This window comes from Nicotiana sylvestris, chromosome 7, assembly GCF_000393655.2.
Source record: "Nicotiana sylvestris chromosome 7, ASM39365v2, whole genome shotgun sequence".
In the NCBI taxonomy this organism is placed as follows: Eukaryota; Viridiplantae; Streptophyta; class Magnoliopsida; order Solanales; family Solanaceae; genus Nicotiana; species Nicotiana sylvestris.
In genome coordinates, this window is record NC_091063.1 from 91,630,345 (window position 1) to 91,638,674 (window position 8,330).

Sequence of the window (8,330 nt, forward strand, 5' to 3'; positions counted from 1 at the left end):
TTGACCAAATTTCTCGAGGATCATAAGATCAAAAGGATTCTGTCAACGCCTTATCACCCTAGTAGGAACGGACAAGCAGAATTGACCAACAAAACCATACTCCAAAACCTCTAAAAGAGGTTAACCGACGCCAAAGGAAAATGGAAGGAAATCCTACCCGAAGTCCTATGGGCATACCGTACGACCTTAAAATCCAGTACCGAGGCCACCCCGTTCTCGCCACTTTACGGTGTCGAAGCTCTAATACAAGTGAAAGCCGATGAACTAAGTATCAAATTTCTATATGCAACAAGAAGCGACATACATTTTTATGTCTAGAAGCGCGCACTGCACTCTTTTTCCCTTGAACCGGTTTTGTCCCAAATGGGTTTTCTGGCAAGGTTTTTAACGAGGCAACGGTGGATCGTGCTAACTTAGAATAGAAGTTTGGTCATGAACCGGTGTCAAAGATTTCATCAAGAGTACCAAGGCTTCCCCCTGTGATCAACCTCGAATACTGGGGGGCCATTATTCTCGGATATCGACTTTAGTAATGAAAGAAACTTTGTGATTGAAGGGTCTCGATAGATAGAACTTATTGTAAGTACCAAACGGTCAAACCCAATGTGCCTGCATAGACCGCTCGAGTCCTGCATATACGCATGTATAACTGTTTTGCACAAGAGTAAAAAGAAGTATTTTCCTTGCGGATAAATATTTTGTCCTTCTAAATATTTTCTTGCATTTTCTCAAGGAATTTCCTACATCCGACCCCCTAAAGGTATCGAGCCTAAGGGCCACATTAATCTGAGTTTGAACAATCACTCTCAGGGACAATCGTCCGAAAACAAACTTGGGCGGTCCGGGCTATTTGAATTCGGGGGCACAAGACCAATTAAGCAAGCGCCCGAATTTTAGAGGCCACGACCATCCCCACTCGGGGACTGTTATCCTAGGAAAGTCCGGATAACTAGGGTGAAAAGCCCACGGGGCAACACTCAAACTAAAAAGACTACGACCAAATTAAAATGGCTCGGAGACGTCCAAGACCCGTAACAAAAATGAAAAGGCCTCGAAATTTCCTAACCGGCTCTAAATCCTATCCGCGGTAAACTATAATCTAAGAAAGCGCAAGTACTTTGGGGAAACATTTTCAACCACACCGAAACCTCACAATGCCTTAAAACAAAATAATGTTAAAGGCAAGGCTTGTTCGAACCTTCAGGCATAAACCTAAATATTTCATTCTAAAGTATGTTAATCTTTACAAATATAAAAAAGCAAAGAACTTACAAATTACTGAAGGGAAAATGGCTTTATATATATAAAAAAAAATTACGAAGTCCTAAAACGACCTCGATACAAATTTTTACAAAGGCCAAACGACTTCAACCAAAAAGATAAACTATTTTTTTAAAGAGCCTAAGTGGTCTAGTCTTTGCCGGGGGACACCTCACCCTCGGGATCTCCTTCGTCTTCCGACTTGCTTATGCCCTCAGATTCATTATCATATTCGGGATAAGCCAACTTTTTAGCCTCGGCTTCGAGCTCCTTGGTGCTTTTGATTTCGGCTGACAAGTCGAAACTTCGAGCATGAATTTCCTCCAGAGCCTCCCTTTGGGATTGGCACTTTGTGAATTCGATGAGAACCTTTGCTAGAACTTGGGCCACCTCGGCATCAACTTTGTAAATGGCCACCATCTCCTCGTCATTATCCTTGACCACCTTGGCCTCTGACCTGGCCGTCTCAAGCTTCTTGGCCAGATTCCTTGATCCTTTTGGCCTGCACCAAAGCCTTTTCCTTTACAATTTGGAGCTGGAACTCATCCGAAGCCAGTTGTGCCTGGGCAGACTCTTTTTCCGAGGCCAAGAGGTCCATGTTGCCTTTCCACTCTTCAGCCTCAGCCTTCACTGTATCTACCTCTGCCTGTAGCTGCTCGATCCGATCGAGCTTTTGTTGGTCCTGCGGGTTCGGACAGTTAGTTACCATGTCTGATTCATCGTCACTAACTTCAAAAACTCTTTTTACCTGCTCAACCAGGTCGGCATGTTCTTTCCAAACCACCTCTATCCCAGCCTGAAGGCTCTTAGCCTCCCCTTCACTTTGCTCACTAAGAAGTTTGTAAGTATCTCTTTCCTTAGTGAGCCCTCGGATCTTGGCCTCGTACTGGTCTAGATCGTCTTGATAAAGGAGGAATGTCTCGTGGTGAAGTACCGAGGCCTACAAACACAGAGAAAGGAGTTACGATCACCTACAAACTAATCTAAGTATAAACTAGAAAGTATTAAAAAGTATATGAAATTACCCGATTTAACGTCTGTTGAGCTTTGCTGAACAGGCAGGGCACTTCCACCTCATTCATCTTGGCCTGATCCTTTGCTGTCATCAAGCATCGAAGGTAACTAGCCACCCCTACGGGGAGAAAGAACTCGTACATCTTCTGGAATGGACATTATGATTGACCGCTTCCGATCAGGATTCGCACTTGTAGCTGGGAATCGATTGACCAGTTTCGGGCTTGAGGAAGGCACACTCATCCTTGTTGATGGACTCTTCTTTGGGGACGGTAAATACCCAGCCTAGTGACATCCTCTATAGTGGTATAGTCTACACCATCAAAAAAGTTGTGAAAGGGGTCTACCGCCCCTTATGGCTCTTCATTAGGGTGTCCTTTCAGCATCTGAGCTTCGGTGAACATAGACTCAATAAATAAAGGCGACTCGGAGAGGTCTATCACTTCGAATACGTCCTTTAGGGCACTATCTATTGTCTGGGAAAAACCGACCACGACCTTCTTATCAGCCTCCCTAACCTGAGGCAAAATGGCCTCGTCTCCTTCTTGTTCGGAAGCCTAAACTAAGGCTTCCTCATCGGCCTCCCCGAGTCAAGCCAATTCAATTCCACCGCTCTTCGGTTTGGAGATTCCTCGTATCTCGAGCCTTGACTGCACGCGGGCTACTAGGGCAGAGTTTTCTTCTTCTTCTTCTTCTGACTCATCCCTCAGCCGATAGAGTGAATCCGAAGAAGGTTCTCGGGCACTGGTGCTACCCTTCCATTTACGCACCAGACTTCCTTTTGTTATCTTCTTTTTCGAGCTCGAACAAAATCAGGGCCCTCTTCCTTTTCTTCTCATCGCCTTGCTTCGGAGCAGGGGACTCGGCGGGTACATCCTCTTCACCGGATGGAGGCCTTATGCAAACATTCTTGGGAATACCTGCAATGGAAAATAGAACGAATAAGAATTTAATAACACGAGGAAAAAATCAAGTATTATTACTCGAGAAAGGAAACTCACCATGAGAACGAGCCACCCACTAGTCCTTTGAAAGCTCGCGTCATGCGCGCTCAGAATATGGTTTTTGGGACACAAGGACCTTGACCAAATCCTTGAGTCAATGAATTTCATCTCAAACCCGAGAAACAGCTGTATCGACACCAAACATTGATAACAAAGGAGGAAAAGAGAGTAAAAATATTTTTTTTGGGAAAAAAAAAGCGTTACTTACGTTTTGTGTACTACTCCTCAGGGAACGACATATCCTCGGCCAGAATTAGATTCGAGGTCCGCACTCGGACAAATCAGCCCAACCAACCTCGGTCTCGATTTTCATCGATGCTCGAGAACAGGGCTTTAGAGTCCCGGTGCACGAGTTTAATCAACCCCCCGGAAGACTCGGGGATTGTACAGGCGCATCAGATGGTCAACAGTGAATGGGCATCCGTCAATCTTGCTCACAAAGAATCAAAAAAGAATGACTCCCTCCAGAATGAAGGGTGGATCTAATCAAGCACACCTTGTACCTTTTACGGAATTAGATGATCACTGGGTTTAATGGAGCCAACGTAAAGGGATAAGTGTAAATAATTAAGTATCCCTTAATGTGGGTAGTGATATCCTCTTCGGGGCCAGGGACCACCATGTCTATCCGGCCCAAATGAAGTCCTTTATGACTGTTGGAAGGATCTCTTCGGCGATCGAGAAAATATATCTCGATACCTTTTCACCCTAGCCTGAAAAGCGTGAAGTTTTTTCAACTTTAAAGTCGGCAGTCACCGAGAACCCACCAGGAATAAACGCATCAAGAGCAGGCCCTGCCACTGGTTCATCGCTGGCTGGTTGTGATGAAGAAGCAGTTTCTTTTTGAGGAACTATCTTAGAAGTCTTGGCCATTTTCTTTTCAAATAAAGGGCAAAAGAAAAGGAGAGGAAGTGAAAAGGGTACACTTGACAGTATGGATTGAAGACAAGCAAGAGTTCTTGCAAAAACCTTAAGAAATCTGGGTACAAGTGTTAGAGAATGCAAAATATTTTAAGAACAAGAGTAGAAGAAGTTTGAACGTAAAGTTGAAATGAATGAAGGATGGAGTATTTATAATTTTCAAATGACGGTTAAAAACTAGGAGTGGCTAACAAGCAACTGACGAGCATTTAATGCCATTAAGACGTGATTGGCGAGACATTTCGCTTATTTTGTCGTTTCCAATGCGAGGAATCGAGGCAAGAATCAGGAGCTCATGTCGTTTCTTTTCATTTACTCTCCAAAAAATGAGGGGACTATTTGTGTACGATCAAAATTGGGCTCCTCTGCTGTATGACAGATCGAGATTGAAACGTGGTGGGTTGAAGATCGACCCCGTGTTCCATCGAACCAAGATATGAGGGCAGAATACCCGTCCTCGGTAACCCTTGAATTGACCCCGATCCCGAATGAGCTCGAGAAAATATTGTCAGACCGGATAACGGTAGGCAAAATATCCGTAATTGGTCGAATATCACGGCGGAAATCTCGGAACATATCAATGGAAAACCGACTAATCAGTAAATCATGATATATTTACCTTTTATAGAATTATACCTAAAGTAGGACACCCCTACTATATAAAAGGGGGTCTGATTATCTGTAAAGAATATTGTAACACGCATCCCAAAGCATTATAAAATTATTATTTTTTGCAAGCTACTGTTCTTCTGTATCATATATCATTTGAATCGTATCCAATTCGAGTGAGACTTACTTTTCAAGGCTATAACTGTTCAAGTATACGGTTTGAATTTAAGTTATTATTGTTCGCCTTATTTATAGCTCAATTTATCGCTTTGTGAAAAATTAATCCGTGTATCCTTAAAATCACTTATAAATTTAATTGTTATCCAATTTTGACGGTAAAAACAATTGTTAGGCTTTGCTTATTGTACAAACAAAAAAATCGGCTCAGAGCCAAATTAATGCTGCTTCTATCCAAATCTGTATGACTTTTTTTTTTTTCTGTGAGATATCCTAATCCATTTGCATATATACAACTTTAACAATTTCAACAATTCGTTAACATATTTAAATTAAAATTTTGATATAATATTTATCGATTATATTATTTGTCTCATTAGTCATTACTTTATAAGCTTATGCCATTATCACTAATACAGTATATAATCAAATCAACATATTAGACTCTATTTCTAATCAAATACCGTGGTGGAGCTCATCAAATTACCGAAATCATATAATCGTAGGAGCTTCTTTAGTACGGAGAAAAGTACATTATCTTATAATTATGGTCACAATGGTACATTATCTTCTAAGCTATATTCATATAGTTTAGCGACCAATTACGTCCCAACTTAGATATACTTTATTGTTGTATGAAGAATAAATGATAACAAATGGCTCTAATTATGAATGTTGTGCTTTGCAGGAGCAAATCTTGATTATGAGGACAGTGAACAGTATTTGGAGCTACTTTGGAGCAAGGAAGGCTAATCAGAGATGAATGCGCATGAAAGAAGAAGCAAAAAAAGGGAAGACAACTGAACTTCAGGAGCGCGGGCCAAGCGCCACCGCGCTTAGGTCGCACTCGTCAGGCAGAAAAGAATACAATATGCGCGGCCCAAGCGTGTCCGTGCTCGTCACTTCGAAGAACATTATTTTCAGGGGTAAATACGTAAGTTTTGGGGCAATTTTCCTTAACCTATAAGAAACCCAGCTCACCCCAAAAGAAGGTATCAAGATTTTTGAAGGATTAGTGAAAGCAAGAAGAGGCAAGAGGCAAGGCAGAAGATTCAGCATAGAGTTTTACCTTTCTTCCTCTTGTTTTGATCATTAATAATGAATTCTACTGTTATGATTGTGAAAACGATTATGCGTAGCTAAACTCTTAATCTAGGGTTTTGATGGAACCTTTTGGGAGGATGAATTTCTGATATGTTAATATAGATTTGCCTTAATAATTTCTCTGTTTGTTCAACTATATTGTGATTGCTGTTGATTGAAGGGCCCTCAATCGGCGGTGCAAATTTAGTATGCATTACTTGGGAGAGAATGTATATTTAGATAGTTGTTGAACAATACCACTGCTAACGTATATAAGGGATCAATACGATGGGTTTAAAGGTGGGATTAGGGATAACGAAACCTTGGGTGTGATCTAAGTGGGCTGTAACTAAGGCTAGCTAGCGTAATTCTGGAGAATATGTCTAGTATATTATTGTAATTACTCAAGAGAGAGTTACCACAGTCAGAGTGCTCATGATCGATAGAGAAGACTTAGACAAATTTATAGAAAACATAGCGGAAAGTATTCCGACAATAGGGGAAATCAGAACCTTAGACCTTTCTCATTCTTGCTTAAAATCAATTTATAACTAGTTCTTAATTACTGCATTTTTATTACATACTATTTAGTTGATAAACACCCAATTTGTTACTCAAATATCTTTGAAGATTGAATACGTGAGTTTCCATGAGTCCAATAGCTTTGATCGATAGGTTAATCCCCTGTGGGATTCGACTCCGAACTTGTTAACCGAAATATATTTGTAGCGACTGCTTTGTCCTTTTTATAAGGCATAGTTGGGTGTGATCAAATTTTGGCGCCATTATCGGGAAAATAACAGTGTTATTGATTGCAGTTAAAAAGAAGTGCAAAAATTCTTAGTTTAGTCAATTCTCTTCAATTTAGACTGACCATTGAAATTCTAACGTTTGTAGTCAGGGTTGTTACAGGTGCATGCCTAGAAACTCTTCAAGAACTGGAGAATTGTTCGAAGCATTATTAGATCCTGAGAAGGTGTTCTAGGCATTGAACCATGCAAACAGGAAAAGCAAACAACAACAGAACTCAACCGAAAGAATTGAACCAGACATGGAAGATGATAATCTAAACAACAGAGATAACGTGAATGACCCAACTAATAGGAACAATGCAAATGACCCAAGTGATCAGGGTGTGGCACCTCTTGTTCCAAAAGCAGCACTATGTGATTGGGCATAACCCATAGCTGACAACTTAGCAACTGCTATTGTAGTCCCTCAAATACAAGTAGATTCATTCCAGATCACCAATAACATGCTACATCTGTTGCAGAACAAGGGACTATTCTCTGGGTCATACGTTGAAGATCCTCAACAACATCTCAAGAATTTCCTGTCAATTTATGCCACGTAGAGGCAACACAACATGACACCGGAAGCAATACATTTGCTGTTGTTTCCATTCTCAGTGACAGGAGGAGCTTAGACTTGGCTTAATTCACTCCCCATAAACTATATCACTACTTAGGAGGAATTAGTAAAGTAATATTTGAGCAAATTTCATCCACCCAACAAAACTGCTCAGCAAATTGATGAGATATTGAGCTTCAAGCAGAAACCAACTGAGACACTACACGAAACATGGGAGAGATTCAAGGGTTTGCTGGTTACGTGTCCACATCATGGTATTCCGGAGTACATGTTGGGGCAGAGATTTTACATGGGTTTGGCAGATAGTTTGAAAGCCAATGTTGATGCTTCAGCAGGTGGAGCATTTTTGAGCAAAACGTTCAGAGAGAGCAAGATCATACTTGATAAGATAGCACAAAACTCAGGATGGACAATAAGGAATGTTGTAATCACTCATGTGGTTCACTCAGTAGCTCTAGAACCGGCTAACTCCATAGCTAAAAATATGGCCACCCTAATGACACAAATGAGCATCCTCACCAAGAAGGTTGAAGAATCAGGCCAGAAATAGCAGGTACACATAGTTTATGAAACCAATGAGGTTCTATGTACATCATGCATTAATCAGCCATATGTCTGTTCATGGAGTGCTGAAGGTGATAATCAACAATATCAGGAGAACATGAATTATGTGGCTAACTATGGGGGACCGAGACTAGGTGCTCAGAATTGGGGTCAGCAGAATCAATAATATAGACCAGCTCAACAACAGTACAATAACAACAATAACCATGGGGCTATGCGACCACTGGGGTAAATGGTGCCTTACCAAAGGCAACAAGGGTACAACCAGCAAAATCAGCAGCAGGCTTATCAACAACGTCAACAATAACAGATTGTGAGACATAAAGA

The 8,330-nt window shown here is 41.2% G+C and overlaps 1 non-coding gene across 1 annotated transcript; it reads right to left on the reverse strand.

The window, feature by feature from the left end:
- Positions 1-7,591: 7,591 nt before the first annotated feature.
- On the reverse strand, positions 7,592-7,697 carry LOC138874322 (small nucleolar RNA R71). Its single transcript, XR_011401361.1, has one exon. It is a non-coding gene; the product is annotated as a small nucleolar RNA R71 (small nucleolar RNA).
- Positions 7,698-8,330: the final 633 nt, after the last annotated feature.